At 41.9% G+C, this 26,873-nt stretch overlaps 1 protein-coding gene across 1 annotated transcript in view; it reads left to right on the forward strand.

The window, feature by feature from the left end:
• LOC311020276 (protocadherin-16-like) overlaps window positions 1–26,873 on the forward strand; it is a 71,542-nt gene that overhangs the window by 7,540 nt on the left and 37,129 nt on the right. The gene's annotated exons all lie outside the window — the stretch shown is intronic.

The raw sequence follows: 26,873 nt of genomic DNA on the forward strand, positions 1-26,873 counted from the left end.
ACAGACGACAAGATGAATTAAAGTTCAGACAAATTACAGCACCCCAGTGACTGGAGTCCTGTGCCATTAAAACATATTGTTTTCTGAAGTTGTTTTTTGCGATCTTATCAAAAAGACAACTCATCAGTTCACGTTCAAGTCAGAAAGGTTATTTTTTTTCTTTTTACAAGTGTAGACTTTCATACAATTCTCACAAGCGTCTGCAATAGTATTTGATGGATCAAGGAGTTGGATACAGAGTGCGGTCCACACAGACGGCCTAGCAGACGGGATCTTGGCCCAGGGTTTGGCCTTGGGAGAGGGAGGGTTGAAGGGAGACACAGGCCTCACCGCGAATCCTGGCTTGAATGTAGAAATAGAAGCTCTGAGGGCTTCTTGTGGGAGGTCCCATAATTATAAATAACAGGGACCACAAGGATAAGGAGAACGGGGAATGTACTAAAATTGATTACAGAATTTGGAAACTGATCATAACAGCTTTACAGTTCTCCAAAACATACATTTTTTAATTATTCTTTGGTTCACTCTTTCCAATGTGGGTTGAAGTTCATGTATTATTAAAATATCTGGAAACCCATATTTTTAAAATGTATGTATTTAGGCTACCAGAAATGGTTAGAGTTTTGTCCTTCCTCTCTTTTCCCTCCAAAAGCCTCCCTACCTGCTCTCAAACAACTCTCCAGGTATGACATGTTGATCGGTGGCTTCACAGGGTCCAAGTATGAAGTAGTTCTTTAAAGCCACTGCTCTCTGGCCTCTCTTGGGCCCGCCTGGTTGCTGCTGACGTATGTTTGGCGGTCCATGTGAGAACAGGCTGCTCTTACTCCGGGTGCCAGCTCTACATCCAAACATCTCAGCAAGACATCTGAAAACTGCCTTTTTTCTCTGCAGATGAAATTCCCAATGTCCCCTTTCGCCATACATAATTCTGTCCAAACAACCATTACAATATGGGTATTGTGATCATCAATTCAAACCTTTGAAGTGTCTTTTTTCCCCCCTCCGCAGGTCACCAGCACAGCAGTCCACGGTTATTCTAATATAGTCTGGCTCCACAGTGCTGTGTTTGTGATATTTTGTCTTTTTCTGCTAAACATAATTTGGTTTATGTATGACTTTAACATTAGTTGGGGTGGTGGGGGCGATAACTAAAAATAAGGACTTAAGCCTATTAACAGCAATCAGTCTTGTAATTCAACGTGCAAGATCTACTGCGAAAGAAAATAGGTCATCTTTGAGAGAGGGAATCGAATACAACATGAAAAACAAAACGTTACAAACCATGAGCTGCGTTGAGGAATGTGTTTCATGGGCCATAAATAATTATAGTCTACATTATTGGTTTTTAGATGGTGTCCAAGTCACATAAAACTTACTACATATCCAATGCCATAAAGGAACCACAATACCAAAATAGCTTGCTATACTCTTTGCATTCAGCTATTTGATCCATTTCACCCAAGATGTAGTGTCACATTGTAACACAAACGTGTGAAGTCTTAGAAGAAGAATAAGAAAGGAAAAATCATTACTTCAAGGTCTTTAATTAGGTCATTGAGCATAGATGCGTTTGATTCCTAACAGGGAGTAATGCACATGGGGATAATAAGGCACATCAGCCAGCCTTAATATCAGCAAATTCAGTAAAGTAAAGTCTGGTTCTCTTGGCTTTGAGAGTTATTGGCCATTCACTCTCCTATGTTGTATTTCACTTCAGAAGAATTGAAGCTTTGCAGTTGGCAGAATTATTAGCATTGGGGGATAATTTGCACCTCATATCATTGTGGTTTTTGGTTGGTTTGGAGTGTGTCTCTGCTAAGAATTGTCCCTCTGTCTGTTTCGGGGGTTGTTCTGGCTCCAACAGAAAGGCGAGAGGGTGTCTCCAGGCAGCGGAGGGGGAAATGAGCCCTGACAAGCGCTGGCATGAGTGGCGGAGGTGACATGAGCAGGGGGGCTGCCTTGTCTGTCTGTCGGTCTGTCCCTCTCCGAAGACTTATCTGATCTCACTTCATTTCTCATTAGCTGGGTGTGAAGACAGGCCAGACCTAATTTTTAAACCGGCCTCCCCCATGTTCATAACAGAATGGGTCGCTTGTCATCGCTGCTGCCCCCTTGGCAATATGAGACGAACAGTGAGTGCTGTAAGCGAAGGGGCAAACATTTTGCCATTTTTCATTCTTTCTTGAAGCTGTAAAAACAAACTTTGGTATATATCAGTTCCTTTGCCGCCCAAATTGTTTCCCGTCTCAGTGATGTGTTGGCAAATTTTTGACTAAACACATCACTTCCCTTGAAACAACATTGGTGATATTGTGTAGAGCTGTTGTGCTTTGGCTAAGATTTGCAGCTTGTGTGTGCTACAATGCTAAGCCTGCTATTTTTTTTGTTTAGACAACTACAGATGCTGAGTGCCACTCAAACACTTTCATTTTTTCAGTGAATTCTTGAAAGGCAGGCTAGTTGAAAGAGATGTCTCAGTGAAGTGACACAGAATCGCTTCTCATTCCTGCCAGCTAACAGCAACCAGTCTATGGGGAAAAGGGAACACTTCTAATTGCCCTGGAGAGACATCATGAATGATTGAAAGAATGTATTTCTTTCATTTCATTCAATGTATTTATTTGTTTTTGTACTGCACAGACCGACTACTCCTGACACTGATTCCAATACTTTTAATTACCGGATGACAAAAAAATGTGTTTACAAGCTTTATGATTTGAAGGGATTTCAGTAATTTAACTGCAAGTTGCAAAGGTTGAGCACATTTCCAAGCAGTGCTGAAATTTTAATTTCACCTTCATGCAAGTTCTGAAAGACTGCAATGATTTGGTGGCTGACAGCAACACCTGACTTCAAGTACTCAAGTAAAGCCTTTCCAGAGTATCAAAATGAGACCAACTATGGTGATGAGTGGAATTGCCAGTTTTAGGCTGGTATTTTTGTATACAAGCCATGTCATCAATCCTAACCAGACGTTTCTCAGGGGAGGATTTGTGTGAAACTAAATGTTCACTTGTCTGTTTTGATACCAGACTGGTCTGTCTCCCTATGTGATTGGTTTAGCTTGGGCCAAGCTGACTCTGCTTGTGGTATCCGCTCTCTCTTTTTCCTCCTTCTAACTACCAAGTGTCGCTGTGGCTCTGCGGTATAACAGTATTTTCAGGGAATGGTAAAATTGCAGGAAACTGGATGTGCTACTTAATGTGTTCGCAAATGTAATACTTCCTTGAACACTTACTCCTGGGCCTAGCGGGGGCACTGAAGCGAACATAAACACCGATGTACATCTGGGTAGAGTGTGGGTGTCCAGGTCAAAGTTGCTGTGCTTTAGACAGCTGAGTGCATTTTATTGTGCTCAGATTTCCATCAGCAAACAGTAACTGGTTTCCTTTTCATTGTTATGCAAATACCTTGTGTTTTAGATAGATAACATATTATATAATATATGTTTTTATATGCTCAAGCATGTCACTGTGGTGGTAAACAAGCAGTGTCTGTAAAGGGTCAGTGCAGACTGTGATGTCGCCACACCAAGTGAGAGAGATAGAAGTCTGCTGGAGGGGTTTGGTGCCCACATCTGGCAAGGAAGGAAGATGGACTTGTATGGCTTTCTCCAAAGTCAAGAAATTGTATTTGTAACTCTGTCTGTCTGCTGGGGGTGGAGCAGACCCCTCATCACTACCTGGAAGTTACTATGAAAGTGTGTGTAGTGTAGTGAAAGGAGAGACAGAAAGAAAACAGTGGAGAGTCTCCAGAGGGACAGTCGGCCTCTGGCAGCTGGGACAAAGCTCCGACTCAGCAGCTGGATCCAGCTGTTGATACCTCCTCTGTCTCTGAGGGGTGGGATCTCTTTCACTCTTCCTGTCCCTTTGTCCATGTTTGTCTCTCTTTACTCTTTCCCCTTGTCCGTCTAGACTTCTTATCTCTTTCGACTTCCTTTTCCCACACTGCTGTGTCCCCTCGGTGATCCAATTACACCGCCTTACTTCCCCCCGTTTCCCTCCGGATTGGTGACATGTGGACCGGAGCAGGTGAGAGCAGAACATCTGCCTGCTTGGAGACGGTCAGGCCTCCCTGGAGTGACGCGAACACACTGCCTTGTGGGTCCCAGTCAGACCAGGCCCGGGCTTATCCAATTTGATGATGCAAGAAAGTACTGGGTGTAAATTACCAACAGAGTGAAGTCAGGCTGCAGGTGTGTGTGCCTAAGTCACGTTGTCACAGTGTTGGATTCAGGCTCAAGAGGAGCACGTTTACTCGACTTACTCGTAAACAGAGACAATTATTCACTTTGCCTCCCTCCGCCTTTGAGACGACTGAATGGGAAAGGGGATATAGACCAAGAGGCTCGCTGTGATGAGGTCTGCCAGGCCTTCTGTTCACACAGCCAGTGGTCCCCCTGCACATGTGCGAGGCAGTTGGCCCTTCGAAACAAGCTGGGCATCAGGAAGCATCATCTGCTCATGATATTCATTCTGTTCCAAAGCAAATTTGTGCTAAATCATCCATCCAGTCTCCTGCTGTCCATCAGAAGCCACCAGACTGGAAAGTAGAGGCAGAGTGACAGTTTGCCAGGTAACAAAAATCCGTAACCACGAAGTGAGGTCCCAAGCAAACGGCAACAAATTATTTTTCAGTGTGATGATCACGTAAAGGTATTGTTATGGTACGTAGTCACCAGCATGTTGTATTTTACATTCATGACAAAACTGCCTCTTCCTAGAAAAGCATGCACTATATATATACACTGCCCTAAATTATCTTAACCACTGAGCAAATTGTCTCCATATCCAGAACTTGACTGTTACAAAGAATGCATCGCTTTAGTCTGCCAGCAACCTCAGCCCCTCTTTTGCTCCAGTCTTGCTGCTGCACTGACTGCCTGCTGAAATAACGATTGAGAAGAATGTTACTGAGCCCAACATGCTCATGGAAAGAGTGCAGCATTCAGTTACAGGCCGTGTGGTCAGATCATCCTATTTCGGCCCTTGTGTAGATGAATTTTGGTTTAGGACCAGGTCTGATCAGAGCTGTAAAGGTGGCTGAGCATTGGGATTAGTCAATACCTCAGCCCCCCCGTGTGAGAAGTAGGTGATTGTATAGGGGGTGGTGTTTCAGGAAAGAGGCAGTGAAACGGGGGGGATACAAACGAGGCCAGAGGAAAGGATCCAAAGCCAAGGCTTTCTCTCTGTGTGGTCAGGAGAATGTGGGATCGACATCGACACTTTTAGAGCACGATGTTTTGCAGATGCTTGTGAAGGGTAATGATGCTTTGAAAGTTCTCAGCTCCTGTGTGGACGAAATTAGTGCTTAGAGCTTTGTTTTGGACATGTCGAGGAACGTTATTTAAAAATGTTTACTCAGATTTCTATTCTCTTTACTTATTATCGATAATTTAAATTAGTCATTTGAAAATTTTAGCCGGCAAGCTATTCAGCCATATTTCTTGACAAATGAAGATGGGCCTGTCTTGAAAAGTAAACTTCAAAGTTAAGTATTCATATCTTGTTATCAGTAGTGATACTCAAAACCATACCTTGCCCTAATAGTGCTGAAGTTTTAATATTAATTAGCTGATTAACACAAAATGTATCTGTCAATTGCGTTTGCATGCAGCAAAATGTATTTTCTGGTAATCCTATCTGGCTCTGTTCTAGTGAGTACGTTTTTCTTTTCAGTCTTTGCATGACCAAGAAATGGATAGCAAGAGGGAGCAAGCGACAAACCACACGGGGAAGGAGGTTTGTGGGATGAGATGCTCCACTTTTACATTGTGGTTACCCAACGTTGTCTGTCTTGGCTTCAGACAGAGAGGCACCCAAGCCTTCTCCAGCCAGACTCCCAGTCTGTGTGTGCTGATGCTCCATGGTGGTCCACCCTCACACTGCTGGTTGCATATCTTGAAGCCTTCACCACATCTAGCAGGAACTCCCCTCTTGTTATAAGGGAGGACATCTGTTATGCCTTATCTATTCTAAGGTAATGCATTCACCCAGCAGATTAGATGTAATAAGGAGACAACTGTTGAGCTTAACGCTGACTTCCTCTGAGCACTAGGAGGTGATTTGAAGAGTGAGCAGGGTAACTAATTCCCACAGGGTTGCGTACCTCATCAATAAGGCTAATTTGGTCCGGTGCTGCAGAGTTTATGTTGAGAGTGGCGGGCTGCTTCTTTTAACCAGCGTGTTGAAAGGACAACTCTTTGTTTAGATCCTTGTGTATAGCCGGGTGTTGTGAGGAGCCCTGAGGCGGCGTGGGGAGCAGTGGGACTCTCTGTTGTAATTAGGCAGAGCTGGTTTGCAGGAGTGCAGGATGCAAGATGTGTGATGTGGTATCAGAAGAGGCGAACAGAAAGCCAGGGTCTGGAGTGTATGTATATGCGTGCCTTGGTGCAGACGGGGTTTTAGGGCGGAAGTTATTCTCTAATCAGTGCCTTGAGGAGGTTACTCCCAGATTGCTTCACAAATGTGTCTCGTGAGATCCCAAGCATCAAGACAGGAGATTTGGAGCGGGGAAGTTTATGAAGCACATATGATGTTGGAAGTCCATGGACAAAAAATGATGCACATCAGTGCGCTGCACCATCTTTCCATTCCAACATGGGTTGAAGGCTGGACATGCAGCCAATCTGATCCAATTGGTGCAGAACCACATGAAGTTGCAGAACCTTGGAATGTGAAGGGAAGAGTATACTGACCTTACATTTGTGTTTTTACTGTGAGTGGCCTGCACACTGTGCAGATACTCTCTTTGAGGCAAAGCTGATCACAAAATATGTCGTAGTTCAGTGCCCAGCAAAAGTAAGTATTGTCTGCAAGGGCCTCAGCTTCAACTAACCACCCAAATCAATGCAGACAAGGAGCCGGTCAGTGCAGTAGCTGGAATAATGGAGAAACAAGTTGTTGATGCTTTCAACAAGCCAATTTATCATCACCAGCGTCCAGACATCTGGTTTCAGAAGCTGTCTACAGTCAAACCTGGCTGTGTCTTTATAGAGGATCCCTGGAAATGATGCATAGTATTCTATCAGATCCCTGATGGAACTACAAAAGCAAAAATCTGTCATGTGCTACAGAATACTGTATCATCTCCTCTGGATTCATCTATCTTTTACAACCAAGTAACCTTTTGAATCAGCGGTTTTCATAGTGCTGCTCCATGAACAGAAAACCTGCAGAGGTTTGTTTTTTTTTGGCATGGTTTTGGAGTGGCTTGAGCACGACCTTTCACTCATGTGGTGGGCAGCGATGCTCGCATGTAATCTCACTGAAAAGGTTTGTGGGGGTGTGCAGATGTGAATGATGTTGGTTTGCAGATCTGTACACATCTTTGATTGATGTGGAGAGAAATGAGTCACCTGCTCCCAATTTTTACCATCAACAACTTCTTGCTTACAGGACCTGATTATCCCAGGAAGTGGATATGGTGATTAATGCTGCAATTCTCCTTTTGTATGTGAAGTCACGACATGCTGGAATAACACTAGTTCATTCAAAGATCTGCCTTGGATTTGGTCATTTGCTTTTTAACTCTTTAGTCATTCAGGAAAAGAATGGCTGCTTGATTGTTTTGTTCCCTTCCTGTGTCCCATTCATCACTTTCAACTACTCCCACAGTCTTCTCCTGCTGGTCACTGAGAAGCTTTTGCTCAAGAGCACCGAGGTTTAGGGGAGAGAATTATTCAACTCATATTTTCCCTTACTTTTTTCCCAGTTCCTTTGTACTTTCACAAATGGGCCTGTGTGTCTCCTATATTGAGGATTATAGTCTCCTGATAGATAAGACAATACTGTTTCATCATCAGTCATCAAGTATAACAAAAATGTTGATTAAAAATAAATACTGTGTTCAATCCATTGAGTGATGGTTAAAGTTGATTTTGACATCTGAAAAGCCTCCTGGGCTAAATCCAACCGATGTGTGCAGAGTGTTAGATGTACAGTTTCATACTTACTGTTGCATGGTACATAACACCTGTATGCAGAAATATTCGTCATGGTCATGATTAAATGTAAAACCTGCTACTTTATGATTCTATTGCATTGCTCAAATTAAATGTCATTCATCAAATGCCATTCATCAGTGTGCCTGAAATAAATGAAAATAGCTGACAGGACTTTAAACATCCTAACTCTACCCATATGTAGGCACAAAGCATCTCATTTATGTGTAATTTGAGTCTTCAAGCTTAGTTTGAGAAGTTAAATGCACTGCCACAATACTTTAGTAATCACATTTTTAGTGAACAATAATGCAAGTATATCATGACCATGCAGGGAGAAATTAGAAAATAACAAGTCTACATTTCTGGCTTTCAACCTCAGCCAGTTTCAGTCAGCGCTCTTCCCCTGTCACCGTTCCTGTCATCGCTGCTACTGCACCATTCTTTATTTATGCGGCTTCCCTTCCATGTTTTTTTTGTTTTGTTCCTCTAGCATACTAATTCTACACTCTAATTGGCGTAGAGGTACCTTTTGCTATTTGTATTCTCTTATTACCTCCTGAATACTCTCTGAACTATCACCCCCCTCAATATGAAATGAACTGCACAGAAATCTTCTGCACATATAACCCTTTTTCGCAAGGAGAAACTGTGTGTATCCTATAAGAAACCACATTTCAGAGGGTAGAGTCGGTAGAAGTTTTCTGCAGTATCTTCTTATTCTGCTTGTGTATTTCTGAAAGTATTTTAATGTATTTTGTTTGGGAGACTCCTCCGAGGTTCTCTCCCTCCTGCCGTTCTGTAAATGACTTGTAAACAGCCTGTTTAAGTGTGAAGTCACCCTATGCCCTGTTGCTTCCGCTCTTTATTCATCACACTAGGACACATACACACAGAAGAATGGTGAATGTTTTGCTAAAGCGCAGGGGGAAGGGCATCACTGCTGTTATGGGACTGAGCCAAGCTCCGACACACTGCAGAAAGTTAGCAGGAGAGTTGCACCCGATAAATAATTTAGGAAAACACACTCTTTTAGTCAGACCAGTTTAAGATGTAGTTTGATATTGATTGTCCATGATTTAATGCTCTAAACTAAATAACTTATGGAATGTTCAAATGTGACTATTTAGGCCTGTGTCTCCATAGCTGACCTGCAGATATTTATATTTATATATTTATTATAAGTTTGAGTTTTGAGATTCTAAAATTGGAAGGATGAAGGAAGAAAGTCAGCCATGAAGATGCAGGATGAAAAACAGCAGAACAGGATAGTACTCTGACCTGCACTCTTTTGAAGGGACTAAATCAAGGAGAGGTAATTTGATTGTGACAAATGGGGAATGCAGAAGGAGGAAGATTGCGAAAGAAAGCAGATGCTGAGGGGGAAATGGAGATTTACCTCATGCAGGGTGAGAGCGAAAGTGCCGTGTAGATGAAGCAAAAGTGGTGGTTTGTTACCATGGCAATATTGAGAAACGAGGTAGACGTAACAAGAAACCCAATCTATTTCACGGGCAAATCATCATCTTAAGTGCCTGTTTTTCCAGTTATTATAATGGTGGAGCCTTTTCTTGCAGTCCCTACATTGAAAGTAAAGAGGTTAACACATGAATCCATGGAAACTCAGCTACTTTGCAGCTTCTGGACTGTTTTTTTTTTCAAGGTACTGGACTGTTAAGAGTTAAGCTGTCCTTTTTCCAGAGTTCATCACTGTTTTTTGTTGGACTGTCCTGCTGTCTCGGCTATCGCACAACATTATCAACACATTCTAGAGGTCTGGGGAACATGTAGCAGTGTCTTAGGATGTTTGTTTGGAGATAGAAACATCATGATCTCTTGGCTAGAGAAGGTACATTTATCCTGGCGTATAAACACAAGAGTATAAACTGAGCTATCAGATGAATCCATATTGTGTATCAACTGAGGTTTTCATTTGGAGGGGGAATCAGGGGGGGTAGCAGAGGACTGGATATGTTTATTCAACATGTTAGCCCTCTTCAATCCCCCACCCTCGCATGTCAGTGGCTGGGCCTCTGCATCTGTCATGGAGGACAGACGTGGGGGGGAGTTCACAAGGCCTTCTCTCTTACAAAATCGAGTTGTGCTCAGACGTATTTGTCCATGCTCTCTGTCTTGCTGCACGGACTTCCCTTCTTCCTGTCCCACCCTGACCAACCTTTCCTGGGTTCTAATAACTGATCAGGGGCATCCTCATGAAGTGCCAGCTTGATTAGATTAACGTTGCCCTTCTTTTTCCACGTTGGGAGAGAAAAGCTATCAGCCTAAAAAACACTTCCCTTCAGAAACAGACCCACACCTAATGGAGCTGTTTAACGTTCGGCCTTTATCTCCCACAGTTGCAGCGATGTGAAGAAACTAACACAAATCTGTTATTTCAGACCGGACAAAGCCTATGTAGGCCCTGGACAACAGTTTAAGAACTCAAGGAGAGTTATCATATCTGAGCAAAAAGGTTATGTTTGCCTGAAATCTACATTTTGGTGAAATAGTTAAAACATTAAAATATGTCTGGTTAATGTAATTAGCAGCAAGTAGTTGCATAAAAGAGGAGTTTTTCCTTCTGACTGGTGGAAGGAGCGTAGTTTCACATTACTTTTCAAAGTTAAATCCTGGTGTTGGGTCTGGTTACTGACGGGAACTCTTTACTGCATGACAGGAAGTGATAAACTCAAACGTACCAGGGAAAATAACATTTTTGTCAATCCTAAAAGCACAACGCCGCAGCCTTCGTGTATACTGCAACCTGCCAACCACCTCAAAGAGTATAGGACTGCACCCTTTTCCCACTTAGAATTTAAGTTATAAAGAAATAATTTATATTGTCCGGATATTTTGACAGAGCAACGTGCAAATTACATAGCAGCTTAAAGATGTATCCCCTCTTGAAGCAGAAGCAACGACGTATCTTTAAATGCATCGCACATTATTTAGTTGACTGTAAATATAAAAGTGTGTTTCGCAAGAGGATGAGAGAGATGAGTTGTGCAGCGGTTTGCGTGCTAGTGTGTTCCTTTCCCAGTCTGGGAAGGTGGAACAAAGCTGCAGGATTTGGCCCGTGTTTGTGCAGTAGGAGAAGGTTACATCAAGAAGAGGCCAAAGCACACAAGCTGAAAAGATTTTTGGCCTGGATGTAGTATGGATGCTTCAATCACAGCAGATCCATACCAAGAAACTGGTGGGATCTGAAAGCGATCCATGACTTAATTGACCTAAATCTTCAGAGAGTGTTCTTATGATTTAGTTGAAATCTGCCTGCTGATGGTATTATATGACAGGACAAATACTTAAAGATGGAAGCTTACTCAAGGATATTAGGTTGCATTGATGCAAGACAGCCTACACACTTCAAAGGTACGCTGTGAGACGTGTGTGGATGTTGCCATGTCTCCTAGTGGTCAGTAGAGGCTAAAGGCTAACTAAGTGCCAATGAGACGGCGACATTTTCATTCATCCAATCCAACAACTCACTCAACTCTAGTGGCTGTTTTGGGAGATTTGAGCCTATGGGGGACTCCTGCAGGATTTTGCACAGTTTGCATCCTCCTTTGGCTTTGGGCTGAGCCTGAAGGGAAATGAGAAATGCTCTCCTTTAGGTCACAGGCCATCATTATGGGAATAAGTGTATGAGGAAAGAAGTACTTACAAAACTGTCCCAGTGATATTTTGTGTAGCAGTTGTGAGAGCTGCAGAGTTGGCATTTCAACTTCCAGGTCGCTGTAGACCATTTTAACCACTTAGGTCATTTGTTATTTTCTAGAGAGCCTCCTGTCATCTGTAGGAGCAGCACTACCATTTACAGCACTCACACTTTGTTGTAATCACCGTTTCTAAAATACTCTGTGATTTATTATAAACCATGTTGAAGTGGGTCAGTCTTTAAAGTGAATGAGTAAATGTCTCATGAACTCTTCTACTGTATGAGCGATTTAAATGACCTTCACAATATGTTTTAACATTTTCCCTTCATAACTAAAGACCATGCACTGACTATTTTGATGATCATTTTTAATAATTGATTTTTGTATATATTTTCTTCCATTATATTATAAGGTTTCTATTGATTACAGTACAATATGAAAATCAACGAGAAACATGTTTGTGTTCTCCATTATAATGTAATCAAGTTTGCATAATTCTTTGTTAATGTCACACTACTGTTGTAATGAGTTTAAATGCAGATAGATTTGAAAACAAATGATTATTGCAGAAGCAGATTTCCAGCATTACTACTGCGTTGCTGGATTATAACATAACTCAAGCGAGTCTAATTGATTTAAAACTTTATACTACTGAATATTGAAATTAATGAAAGCCAGTTGATATGCAGAAAAATGTGGTGTCAAGTTCATGTCACTTTGTAGTGAATGGGCCGAAACCTCCAAAATGTTTCTATTTTCAAAGGATCACAAGTATTCTCTCTTGTTAAAAAGTCCACTTGTCCCACGCGCAGCCTTCTCCTCTCCTGCTTTTGAGTCATGTACATTTTGTATTTCTTTCATGTGCTCTACTAACTGGCAAACTTTTTTGACATGACCTCTCCTTTGCTGGTGCAGCGCTTCGTGTTTTGCCTTATGTGAAGTTCATTAGTGGCTTACAGTATTTAATAAGCCCCATTAATTTGATCCCAGTGGTACTCACTCCTATGCTGAAAAGAGTGAGCGGAGGGTTTGGTGTGGTCTCCCCAAGGCTTGGGTGGTATGGACAAGGGATTAATAGTGTGACGTCAGAGCTCTCTGACTGGAAAGAGTGGCATGATGGGTTCACATAGCTGTGTTCACGCTGGACACTATAGTTTCCAATCCCTGCTTAAGCCTGGGAATCTTCAGATGTGGGCACTGAAGGACGCTAGTGGAAATGAACACCGTGGCAGTGCTGTGCTCTGTGGATGAGAGGGAGGAAATTGCTTGCTCATACAGCACCAACCTAATTCAGGGTTTTCAAATCCTTTCCAGGCTCACCAGAGAAGACTTTATTATACAACTCCTTACCTTTTTGTTTTCCATTTCTGGGCTCATTAGATATAGAAAAACAAAGAACGAAGGGGGAAAAAGTGTTTTTCTAAAGCCGCGTGTCAGACTAGATTGATGTATCAAGCATTTACCCATATTCATGCTATTCTGTAAAGTAAATTATTCAAATGAATTCAACTCAGCTAGGGCAGCTCATAGAATACTTTGTGTGAACTCCTTTTTTGAGATACAGAGCTCATTTAGCTATGGTTGTTAGCAGAGTGATGGGTGATGCTGAGAGGGAAGCAGATTGGTTTGAAATAAATCAAATAATTCCTTTATCCCCTGCCAAGGACCTTCTGACTCTGCCTTTGCAGTAAGTAATGAAGTAATGAAGAAATGTAAATACATCCAGACCTATCCTCATGTTTGGGACCTTGATAACTGATAACCATTTTTCACCCCATATTTCTTAAAAAACCTACTATAGTTACTGTTTGTTCCAATGTACAGTTCCGGTAACCTGTCCTAATTAAGGTTTTATTTCCAAGTACATCAGTATCCTTGTTGTATTGTTTCTTTTAACCCGGAGTGCTAATGTGAAGCGAGGGTCTCTTTAGACCAGTCTAGACCCTTTTCACTCTGTGAGCTTGCTGTTGCCAGGCTGTTAGAAAATGCCGGAGGAGTTGCCACAATGTGCTCGTATAGAATGGCTTATGGCACAAACACGGCACTGTCTGTGTCTGTAGGGCCTGTTGATGTGGGACAGCTGCTTTATGATGGTAAACCACCTTCCTGAAAGCTCAGGACCCCCTGCTAACTCGCCAGCATAACCACATTGTACGTGAATTGACTCAACACGTTGGATTAGCTGGTTAAATACAGTGATCCTTTCCTTCAAATGTACAACCCTGACATTTAGGGCATTCGGACACCAACAAAGACTGTTGAATCTTTCTCAGGGCTTCCTTTCCTTGTTTAATCTTCGCCCTGAGGAATAGGATCGCAACCTGCATGTAAATTCTCATTGCAACTCTATGGAAGAGGTTACATGTTGAGATTATATCTCCTAAATTTGAAGGAGACAAACATGAGAAACAGGACAGTTTTTTGGTTTACAATGGCACTGTTGTAGATACAGATAAATAGCTTTTGTGCATGAGGGTTGAAGCACTTTGAATATATACACTGCATGGATACTGCCAAACCAGTGACAGGGAGCTCCTGCCATCTTGGCAAGTGTCTGCGTAAAATAAATACAGCAAGAAAGAAATGGGGAGGGGGGGAGGGGGCTATTGGGATCCAAACCAGAAACCGAGCTGTGTAGGGTTTTTTTTTCTTTTTCCTCTGTCATGCATTCAGGCTGAAACACATCCCAACACCATGGAAGAAGAGGAGAGCACTGAAGAGATAGACAGAGAAGGCAAATGTGGGGAGTTGACAAGAAAAGAGCAAGAGAGGTCTGAATAGGGGAGAAGAAAAAAAAGCAAGCAAGAAAATGGAATAAAAATAGGCTCATGATGGAGCTGGTGTCTCGATGAGGCAGCCCACTAACCTCAGAGGCGCCACACTCCCTGGCTTATCCCAGCCCAGTGAAAAGGAGGGGCCACACCACAGATCTTTCTGACTGCCAAGGCTCCAGCGCCAGGCCGACTCTCTCTCTTTTCTGTCTGGTCGCGGAGGGGCCAACATTTAAGACTTTGAAACGCAACAAAGTGCTGCTCCCCTCTGTGGATGACAGGGCAGGCCCCCTCGCTTCAGAGCGATGAACTGACTCCCAGCCAGGTGTCACATCAGACCTGCAGGGTTTTTTTCCTGTGTGTGTGACTGTGAGGAGGTTCTGTTGGTTATGCAAAGTTACTGACTCAGTGTGTGAGCTGGTTGCTACTGAGTCAGAAGCCTGACATTCGGACAGCCCTGGCAATATGACTGCATGCTGCAGTGTCGGTCTCATCAATCACAGCGGGTTTGGGGCAGACGGTGCAGACATGAACAGGTTCATCCCCACTTCCTTTCAACCAGTGCTTTCCATTAGGGTGGCTTATGGAAGTAATAGTGTAGTAGACCATTTCAAAAAGTAGCTGATTCACCTGCCAACTAAATTATATCAAAAAGTCTAATCATCATCCAGAGTTCTGATCAGTATGATTTGCACTTAACGTCATCTTTGAACAGATTATCAGCTGTCTGAGGGAGCAAGGGATCGCTCAGGTGTAAACTATGTCTGCGGTCGATTAGTCATGTCTTTTCCCTTTTACTTGACCTCTAAGCACAACTGAGTCGGCTCTGTGAGGAAGTCTTCTGTCATCTGGGACATATTGACAGACATAGAAGGGAAGAGAACTAGACAGCTCAACTTGTTCACTCATCTGGAGGACATTCAGAGGAAAAATATTTTCATAAGTGTTTGAAATGTTACATATTAAGCAGATTAAGGGGACTGTACACACATATTCTCCCTCAATTGGGGAAAAAAGAACATCTGGATTGCATTAGTTGTGTCTTCATAAAGGGTATTCTGCGTCTTTGCATTTGTCACTTAACAGTCAAAGAAGTTTATGTAAAATATGTACAAAAAGATGGGGATTCTTATTGTTTCTTTTCCCCCTCGTAAGGCAAGTACATACAGTATAATTAGATGGCCGAGATTTGAAAGCTATACTTTTCAAAGCCACAGAGGTTTGAAATTTTCTGAATGGTTATATCAGGAATTTGTAGGTTGAGTCTTTCTTTTGTTACCGAAGGAGTGCAAGATTACAGGCTGATTTCAACGTGATTAAATCTCCTGCTCACTTCCTTTCACTACAGAACAAAAATGTGGATGTGGAAACACTGAAACAAAGCAGTATCATAACAGAATAATATTCTGTTATGATTTGCCTTAGAAGGGGCCGGTTTATGTACAGTTATATACATTATTCATACAGAAGCAGTGTTTGAACAGAGTTGAATAGATAGTCATTTAGATGGTTGTAGTTCTTTTGTTCCAGTGTCACACATCGATGGGGCTGTTCACATGTAAAAACATGTGGAAGATGCCAGCTGTGCCATGTACTTCATCCTTTTCTCCAGGGTGCTTGGGAGGGTGCGCTTCTGTGGTGCCTGGCGTTACTAAGCAACCAAAACCTGTGCGCTACGATGACAATGCTGATGAAGTTACAGTAATTTTAGCAGTAAGCCTCACAAACTAAACTCAAACTAAATTAAAAGTCAAACAAAGAGAACTAGAGTCCCTTCACTGTAAATCCCTCACAGCAGCTTTACTGCTGGATTTGTCTGTCTGACCATTCAGCCGGATGTTGTGACGTCCTCCGATGGAATGGGTGTGCAAGTAAAACAGTCCCAGATCGTAAAGCTCTTGGTAGCCCTGCTCTAAAATGGACAACTTCTCCATATATTTATCATAGACTCATATTTTCGGAAAAGAAAGAGAAACAATTTCTGCATCTGTTGGTTGTTACTCGTCAAATGACTTGTGGTGTGTGTGCTGCAGCGCTCCAAAAGTCGAACTATTTTTATATCGGGGTGCAGCCATCTTGGCTGAAGAATAGACGCACAGAAAAGTTTGCACACCGCATCGCTTTTGAGCACGCTTCCACGTGTCTTCGTTGACAACAATGAGTTGGAGGGCAAACATATGCAGCATGTTAATGGCCCCTTAGTCTGTCTTTTTCCCCACATGAATGTTTTTTATTTCAATGTTTGTTATTGATATTTTATTTATGTCCAATATAATCCACAAGAATACATTTCTACCACAGGTGACCCTAGAGTAAATAACCACAAGTGAAGTTGTGTAAAATGCTTTTTCATTCAGCTATAAACCCAATAACCCACAAAAATGAAAAGCTTATACTTCATTTTTCAATTGTCTTTTAAAATGGTTAACCTCAAAATACCTTCAATACCACAAAATATCATGCTTTAGGCGGACTAAACTTTTATCCAATAGTCATAGTGTTTTTTTATTCAAAATCCTTATTACAGGACCATTTGGAGCAAATTAAATTTAAGTTCTGACCATGTCATACTGGTGTTCTTCATTTAGTGTAGTCCATGATAATAATCCAGTGAGAGTGTAGAGTTATAGTTATATTCAAAACCGCCCCGTTTGCACCCTGAGACCTTTTCATCTGGTAGCAATCTCTCTGCGAGCCAGCCACCAAAAGCCCAATCCATCAGCCACTGTCATGTGCTGCAATGAAATGTGAAAGGCAGTGTAAACGCAGAGAGGTATAATGTTCTTTTAAAATGGAAAATACCCGTTCAAACTTCATTTGTGCATAATTGCTTTTTTGGAAGAACAGGAAAATAAGGAAATCAATTCAAAGTGCCCCATATTTATTTCAAGACGAACACCGAGTGTTAAATAAAACAGTCTCTTTTTAACTGCTTATTACTCTGACGATAACAGTGGGGGTTATGGTTAAATGTGCTGATTTCATTCATACACAACATTTTAATTGGTCCCTCTCACTAGTCTGTCACCAGAGTGTGTTTGGGTTTGATGTCGAAAATAAGCATCAGGGTTCAACTCTGATGCCAACAGAAAAATAAATAGGTGGTGTGTGTGCATGCACTGTAAGTGTATGCTGCAAGATTATACACCAAATGTATTCATTTAAAAGACTAGACCATACTTCCTTTTTTCTGAATCCCTTCCTAAGTCGTCACATAGTGTAGCCATATTTACCTACGCCAGCTAAGTGATTCCATGCTTTCCAATTCAAACTGTCTTAAGTCGGTGGACAGATGATAGCAGCACAACAGGTCAAAGAAGGACAGGACAGCCTTCAGCTATCTTCCACACATCAAACGAATCATTTCCGCTCAACTTGAAGGACTAAGTCCCGGGATAAACAGTAATATTAACTGTCTGTCCAAACAGATGAAAAGCAGTCAGAGCATGCAACCTCCTCGCTCCTGCCCCGAGCGTCGGGCACGCGGTCAAAGCTGCTCTGCATCCCCTCGCGAAAGGTCAACGAAGCACTGCATCATGGGATTATGGGGATGCGCCCTCACTAGACGGAAAGAAGGAAATGAGAGGTGTCTAAATAAAGCCAGTTAAAATGAGTCTGATGGAAAGTGAACTAGCATCTTGCACCATTCACTCGTGTGAGATGATGAGATGATGATCCTCACCGATAATACAGTGAGAGAGAGAGAGAGAAGGAGAGAGAGATGAAAGCAAGAAAGAGGGAGTGAGAGATACAATCTTGCAAGTCACAGCTGTTGGAAGTTGGAAACACAAGCTGACTCACAGTTTTTTTTTTTTTTTTCAACGCTGTTTAATGTCTCCTGTGGAGGAATGAGGGCTGCAGGGTTAGCTTCCCGTTGCACAGAGCCGTGATGAGAAACTACACTGAAGCAATGCAAACTACAGTTTTCTGTATGCTGATCAGTGTTTTCCCTCAGTCTACTGCGTCGTTACATTATATTTCAGATAACATTGTTGGATTCAGCAAACTACAGGAAAGTTTCAGACTAAAGCTAGCTGTTGACCTCCAGCTGCAGACGGTCCTGATCAGGAAATGAACGGGTGGATGGATTTTTATCTTCACGATGTCTCAGAGCTTGAAAACCTTCAGTTTACAATTACATTCATTGTCAAGAAGCACTCAGGGTTGTCTTAGATGCTGTCTGTGCTATGTTTTTAGTTGTTGCGTTGTACTAATGCAGATAAATCTCAAGTACATACAGCTAGATGTCCTCTTCCTGCCTGTCGAGGAGAACAGTAATCCCTGGGAGGGTTCATTGAGACGCTGCATCAAATCTTATTGTTTCAAAGAAATGTCACAGTAAAAACCAACAGGTTAATCTGATCAGTAGCATTACATTCTTCATTTATTTATCTTTACATTTTGGGGGCAGAATGGCCTTTAGGGGAATTCCTGTGCCTTGTATAAGTTTCACCAGAAATGCCTGTGTTTGCACAAAAAAGTTTAAAAAGGTTAAGAAGCACTTTATGCTGATGGAATTGATTGACCTTTTGGGTCCTTTTTTTGTTTTCTCATTTACATAACTGTCAGTGGGTTTTCTGGGTGAAGTGAGGCCCAGCAAGTAGCCGGCAGTAAGCAGCTGCTTCTCATCTCTTTCTACGAGCGTGTGTGTTATGGCTCCGCTCTGATTGGGTATCGCATAACCTCCATGTATCTCCTGAGCCCTGTGCGACTGGGCTACAGGAACTGACTGTTTCATTAATAAAGCGGTATCTGCATTTTAAAGAATAGCTCGTGGCAGAATGCATTTGAAATGCATATCTGTCTGAGTTATTTATTGTTTTGTTGAGTGAACTAAACACTGCATAACTGAAAATGCAATTGGGCATGAATAAATGCAAGGTGTTTTCCCTAAAAGTAATCATAAGATTGTTGAATAGTGCAATAATAATGCTATAAAGTACTGAACTTTTTTTTTTTATTGTACAGGTCAGAAAAGACGTCCAGGAAATTCTAATTGAATTCAAGAGTTCAACTAAAGCTCAAAAATGAACTCATCTGTTGTATAAGCTATACCATTATTGGACAGCAACTGCCATTCAATATGACATCTCCATTTCGCAATTCCATCCTGCTGCAAGCGTTTCTCCCCTTCCCTCTTGTCAGGGGTCACTAGCTCAGATATAAACCTGGTCGCTTGCCAGGCTCAGGTTTATATCTGTTTCTCTGTTTTGTAAGCTGGCCCTCGACATGGCTCCTCCACTTCCCTCGTCCTGCACGACGGTCCTTCGGTTGTTTGTGAAATGGAAGTAGCGCCGGACTCCTCTGGGATGTAACGGAGAAGGGAAGGTCTGGAGCCCCCTCACCTCTGTGTTCCTGCAGAGTCCCCAGTGGCTCAATGAACAGTGGGCTTGCTTTCCTTGTCTTTAGACTGTGTGTGTGTTTGTCTGAGAGAGAGAGAGAGGTCTTTACGGTTGCGTGTTGAGGGTGGGCCCTTTGGCTTTTTTTACATTAGAAGTAGATGTCACATTGAGTTAGCCCAGCAGTCTGCTGAGAAGTGGCTAGACTGGAGAACAATATTTTTCCAAGATTGCCCTGGAGTGCCAGTAGCACAACGAGGGGATGCTGCCGTCTATACCAACGCACATTCCTCTTGTTGCTCTGCATAATACTTCCTTGCTCCATCTTTTTGCTGTATTCTTGCAACAAATTGAAGGCTGCATACTTTACAGTTCATAATTATGCATTGCCTGTGCTAGCCTATCAGTCTCACGTTACCCCTTTAACACAGTGAGCTTCAGTAAGGTTTGCATAGTTATCCTTATCTGCCGGATGCACCAGGCAGAGATACATTCTGACTGAAGGGGAGTGAGTTTACTGTGGGTAAGATGTAATATATCTCCAGCACACAATTGCTGTGGCATCATGTGTAGTTGATTTCAGTTGTGCTTCGTGCAGTTTCTCATATTACACCCCACTTGAGTTTCCCTCCCTGTCCCGAAGCTCAATTACCTTTCAGGCTCGTTTGAACTCATCCCATAGAAGCAGATTTTCTTTTCTGGAAAAAATTAAGAATCCATTTATAACAATAAACTAAACATTTTCTTGGAAAAGACAACAGGCGATGCTTCACTAGAGGGAAATTAGGCTGTGTAATTTGTTCTCAACAAAAGATCACAGACGCCCCAGCATTCCTTGCCAAAAGGACTGAATCTATAGCATGTGAAACTAAATAATGTGTGTTTTTTTTAATAGCTGGCATGAATGAGGACTTGTTTGGTTATTGAGGTAAAGTCCACCCAATCCCACACTACCCATGCTGTGAAATCCAATAGTTCCCATGGTTGATTTTTCTCCTTTTAAGCAGCAAAAGAGAAGGTGTTGTAGGCAATCATGTCCACCTCCAGTGGCCCACTGATATGTATTGGCTAGGTGGTTTCACTGGGCAGCTGTCTCCGTCCAGGACTGCACAACGTCCAGGTGGGAGTATCCGTGACCACGCCGAGGAGAGAGCGGCACACTTGGGTTGCCAGCTTTAGCATGAGTTCCATCAACACCCGCATGTCGTCTGTCAGCTGCACTAATCTGAAGCCGACAGTTGTGAAAATAGGGCTGTTGGTAGATGGTAGATCTGCCCTCATTGATGTGGTCTGAAGGAGCCCCCATGGCTTAATCCTGCAGTTGTTCCCATGATTGAAAACAAATGCATCATTCATTACTGCTGTCATCAAAAGTAACATTTCAAATGAATTGATCTATAGATACCATGTTTCCAGTGTTACATGAGCTACTTATGAGGATTCATTTCTAGCGGTGGCAAAATATGCATTAAGGCATAATTCAAATATAATTCAAGGGCAAAAAATAGTAGAATATTAATCAGACACACTTTTTCCACTGGTCAGGGGATGGCCAACAGTAGGCTCAACAACACTGCAAGACCTGAAACACGAGTGAATCAAAGACATTCACACTTCTCAAAGCTGTGCTCAATCAAATTAGATTTCACCGCACAAAATTACAAAACTGAAAGGATCTTTCCCCAAGTCTTCCACCTCTGCTGCACTCTCCTGTTCAACTTTGTATTTTCATCTGGGTCTGGTGTGATCTGTTATATCCATTAGTCCACGGAGGCCTGTGGTTCTTTGTCCGAAGGGATATGTTAAACTGTTAGTATGTATGGCCTATTGGCACATAACACCAAGCAGAGAATCGAAGCATGCACTTCAAAAGAGAACCCGCTAAAACGCTGACGGACGACGTTAATAGTCCGTAAGCCAATGACCATGGAGACTATCTGTCTCAGCTTTGACATTCAAAACAAAAGGTTTATTTAGTATTTGCAGATTAATGCCAGAGACAAAATGAGGATCAAGGAGGCACCTGGATTTCTCAGTACTCTTAGTCATAGCTTTGTGCTTAAATACAGGGAAAAGGTGATCAACTATATCAACATGTTTTAAACATTGGTTGTGAATTTTCAACTGGATGACCATTTGCAGAACCTTCTGCAGATCTTGCTTTAAGCAAGAGCATGCATGGAGCTTTTATTGTGTGCAGAAGTAGTCACTGTGCTAAAAGAGAGGATGGCAAACAACTTGACTGAACCAAAGGATGCATTGATGTCCAGACAATGACAACAGAAACGGAAAGAGGTCAAGATGCTTTAATAAAAGAGATTTTACTTTTGAAAGATGTCCTTTTCAACATAATTCACAGTATTTGTGAATCCAGTGAGTCATACCGCATGCTATCAACATAGTGCTTATTTCAGATAAAACCCGAATCCGTGAAAGGAGGTATTAGTTCTTTCATCTTTTGTCCTGAGTTACTGCTGTGGAGCATTAAATACAATCTTGACATACTGCAGTGAATTTAGGCGACAGTTGAGCCTTGGCTTTGTTGCTTCTGTTTGGCTGGTTTGTTATTTCCGTTGCCTCCTCTGCTCGTTCCAGATCCCCATCTTCTGTCCCCGCTCTGTTTGGCAGTGCGTATTGTTGTGTCGCTTGTGGTGTCAAGCAGCAGGTCCACCAAAGTCATCCAGAAGCCGGGCCTGAAACCGTGAGAAAAGACTGCTGTGTGATTGGATTAGCTTTTGAGCGCCACGTTGCTTAATTAATGAAAATGACCTTGGGGGCAGAGAGTGAAGCCATTGTCTGCGCAGTGACAAAGTCCCTGCCCATCAACAATATCCCTAACAGGATTTCACAAAGTATGCCAGGCGTTCTTAATTTGTTGGCTGAGACCACGACAGAAGGGCCCTGGCAGTTGATGTTGTCCTTCCTCCACTTTGCAATGGTGACATTTTGAAAATGACTTCAGGATCATAACATTGGAATTTTAGGTAAAAGAATTTTGACTTAGTCTAAGCAGTAGCGGAGCCTTTCCATTCATCCTCTTTTTACTCCAGTTTTTAATCTTCATTTCCATTTTGTCCAACCAGCAACTCACACCTGCTGATTATGGCACAGTTCAGTGCATTCATTGCACATGTGAACAGTAGCTATGGTTCACTTGATGATGTGCTAGCCCCTCCCTCTGTCCATCCTCCTTTCATTCCTCCTCCTTAACTTTCTATTGAAGAGGGATGTAAATGTGGGTTGGTATTATGAGGGTGACGACCCTGCGGGGTCTTCTGAGAGGTTCAGCAGAACCAATGTGACCAGATTAGTTTGCATTCCTCAGCGGTGAATGGCTCTCTCTGGAAACTATTACCTGAATTACCTCAAATCAAAGACTTCTTCCTATTATCTCAGCAGGATCAGTCAGAGCCGACCCAGTCTGTGACTGCCAAGTAAGATGTAAGAATAACAATACTGCATACCTGTTCCCTAGACAACCAAACTGTGTTTTTGTTGAATAAGTCGACCATTAAAAAAACCTTACACATCCTGAAAGCAGCAACACTCGCAGCAATAATTTATCAAATAAAGTATTGTGAGGACAAATATATTAAAGTAAAGTAGTAAATGAATCTATAATTAACCTTCTGTAATACACAACACATACACACACATGTAGACTGTTAAGTTCCACACCTGTCAGTCTTTTGCCACAGCCTCATGTGTCAATCAGTGCTACTACTGACAGTGGCTAAATATTCACAATGACTCTTCACTCATCATGTAGATGAAGATGTGTCCGACAGGGATGGGCTTTAAGTCTGAAGCAGGTAGAAGACAGACCAAGTAGACCATCTAACAATGGTAGTATAACCACATGAAAGGTAGTCAAGTCTGAGTGTGCGTTTCAATGACTGTATTCTGAACTAAACTCTGGGATCCTTGACTTGAATTGAACTTTTCTAGCCACTGTGGTTCATAAATATAAAACCTACATGAGTGACATGTGATAAGAAAATACTCTCTCACTCACTGCGGTCGAGACTCTTAACAGGCCTGCTAATACGTACACATATTAGATTTTAAGTTCTTTTTGATGTTTTTAAATCTCATCTGAAATTTGGTAAAGCATGAAAGCTGCCTCTTTCTTCTCACTACTTTTCTACGAGGGCCTTTTGTTATTCTTCTCCCCACGCAAGCATTCGTGGTTTCAAATTTCCCCTTGGCTTACAAAGATCTGGAAATCTCTGAGACTGACTGCATCTGGAACACTGACTTCACATGTGCTGATGTAAAGGTTTTGGTTTGGACAACTCTTCACAGCTTGATTTACGTTTTGTATATTGACTACATTATTTTATTATTTGTTCTTTATGAAGAAGAGGAGAAAACAAAGTAACAGCAAAGCCTTTTTCAGCATTCACTGAGCTTCACAACTTAAACGATGGCAAAAGGAAACGCAATAAATGAATTAGAGCCCCCTCCTGAATTAATTTTGGCTGTTATGTGGGGTTTTGACAGCCTTTGTTTTAGACTGGTGTTGAGTCCAAAGCTACTTATAGTTGGGCCTCTCTCTTTCAGGGGAGCTACACAACAGCTCAAAGACAAATGATCTGCTTGCCCCCACTACAACCAGGATTCCTGGGCAGCTTGCCCATACAACTGAATGTCAAATTGTATGAGTATAAGAGCATTTCACACACGTATCTGACTTTAAAATAAGTCAAGGCATTAAACAAGAATAGTCTTAACTTCCCCTTTGATTAGATTGGCGGCCAACACTGTTCCCTCTCTGGTCTCCCTCCGGTGGGCTTGTGTGATAGGAAAGGTCCTAATCCCCTCGAGTAAAGGGGTCCGTTGTGGGGGAAACTCTTATGGGAACATATGGTCACAAAGTGTGTGGTTCCTGGGTCATGCCTGGTGGTTTTTCACAAGATCACCAGAGCACAGTCTCAATCTTTTCTTGTATTTATCATCATTTGCATGAAGTGTTATGACTAATTGGGAAATTATCTTGTAATTGTGTGCGTGTATGATTCTCAAGAGGCATGCTTTTGTTTGAGGTGGTAGAAGTCCAATTGTCTAATAACATTTGGTGCCTTTCTTGTAACCATATGCTGAACTCAACTTTAGCTCTGCCTAAACCCTTTTTTTTTTTTTGGCTTTCTAGACAAGTTGTGAAAAATAGTTTTTTTTTTACTGCAGGAACTCTAAAGTCTGTGTCCAACACTATCAAGATGGGAGTAGTGATAGGCTTTATTCCCCTGGTGGTCATTTTTAACTCACACCACACTTGGGGTAGGAAGAGCACGTACAGCACAGCAATGACCTGCTGTTTAAAATGTACATCATAAACATGTCAGTTAGAGGAAAAGCATTTATCTTCTCCCAGATTCCCACCAGAAAATGTATTGGAGACCAACGGGTCCTGAACCGGGAGGGGATGTTGTGTCGTAGCTGGTTTTGGACATGACACCCCAACCTGTAGCTCCCTTTAGCTACCGAGTGTTAGCTTCCCTGCCTATAGTCTGAACAGCTGTGGCAGTTGGGGGATCACACAGAGACGCATTGATATAGAAGTGTTTGCTTTAAAAACAACTCTGACCCAGGTGTGAAATAGATGAGTGTGACTCTGTGTCTTGGTGAAAGTATTTTAATGAGCCGAAGACATTTTAACTGTTAAATACACTCCAGGAAAACACAACGTGCATTGTTAGAGAGGAGGACATTGCTGGGGGAAATGGAAAGACAACAAGCATTTGCATGTAACGTTTTTTTAGTGACACACATGTTCACACCCGTAGGTCTACCAACAGTTCTTACGTGTCCAAGTGATATACTTTATATATGAATCTGAGATATATAGGAAAATGTGAATTAAGTCACTTATTCAGTGAGTTCAGACAGCAAACGGAGATGATACATTTTATTTAAACCTTTATTTTATCATCTCCAAGTGTGAATGTCAATTTGAAATTCAGACGAGGTTAACTGAAAGCAGGGAAAATAACAAAGCCAACACAAAGTCCTGATTTCCTGTCGCTGGAGCCACATGTATAAAAGTAACTGAATATTTGGACAGGATTAAATCACAGATATGTTCTGCAATGATTATGTTATCCTCCTGCTTCCCTTTTATGAAAATAATCACATCTAACCGGAGCTTAAGACAACACGCTATGCATTTAGAAGATCAAAGTGCATATGAAACCATTTCTTCTCATTGATGTGTCAAAGTCACTCAAAGATAAACAATTGTCACTGCTAATGTGCCTTACTCACTGAATTCTAAATAGAGCAAACCTAAATATTGCCGTTGAACGTAAACTCTATCTATCTGGGATTACGGACATGATCCTCTTGAGCCTGTCTGATTTACAAGACCCTTAAATAAATACGTGTACCTACTGTGTGTCACATACCCAGCAGAGACCATACTGTACTGTTTGTAAGATCTGAAAGGCACTACGTGCAGAAGTCACGTTTCAAGGCTGCCTCGGGGTCAGCTTCCCCACCTGTTTGAACATCAAATATTAGCAAAGAAATATAGAATATATCGCCTTTAGTGTGTTTAATTACAAAGAAACTCAATGTGCTTTACATTTAAGAAAAAAGTAACAGAAGAAAGAGGCATAAAAATAAAATAAACATCACGCATTAGTATTTAATAGCAAAGACGACCCAGTCCTTAGTTATGCAAGCAAGACATTTCTTCCTCTATTTGCCTTGCTTAATCCAAAGTAAACATCATTTTGGGTCTTTCTGTCGTAGACTTTAATCAAAAATTCATGAAAGGCACCATCGTAGCAGTTTTGTGCATTTACTGGAGTTAAAGGTCGGCTGTCACTTAATGAATGATTACATCATGCATAGGAGGGAGGATGGCTTACCAAGTTTCTCTTTTCTTTGCTCAGTTCATTTCCACACCAGTGAGCTCAGTAATGCGTTCACAGATATAAGCGATATGATAATAGAAAGCATTTTGTATCTGAGCTAAAGTAAGTGCTGGGATGGTCGCTTTGCACAAAAGCAAGTTCAGCATCTTCTTTAAGACATGTCCGGTACCTCCCCATCTCTGATATTACATCTACAGAGGCAGGAGTGATAACAGGCCACACACTCTGTGTGCTCATTCAGCACATTTCCTCACCGCCCCGTGTTCATTGCTAATATTCTCATT

Source organism: Eutrigla gurnardus (assembly GCF_963514095.1).
Source record: "Eutrigla gurnardus genome assembly, chromosome: 10".
NCBI classification, from domain to species: domain Eukaryota; kingdom Metazoa; phylum Chordata; class Actinopteri; order Perciformes; family Triglidae; genus Eutrigla; species Eutrigla gurnardus.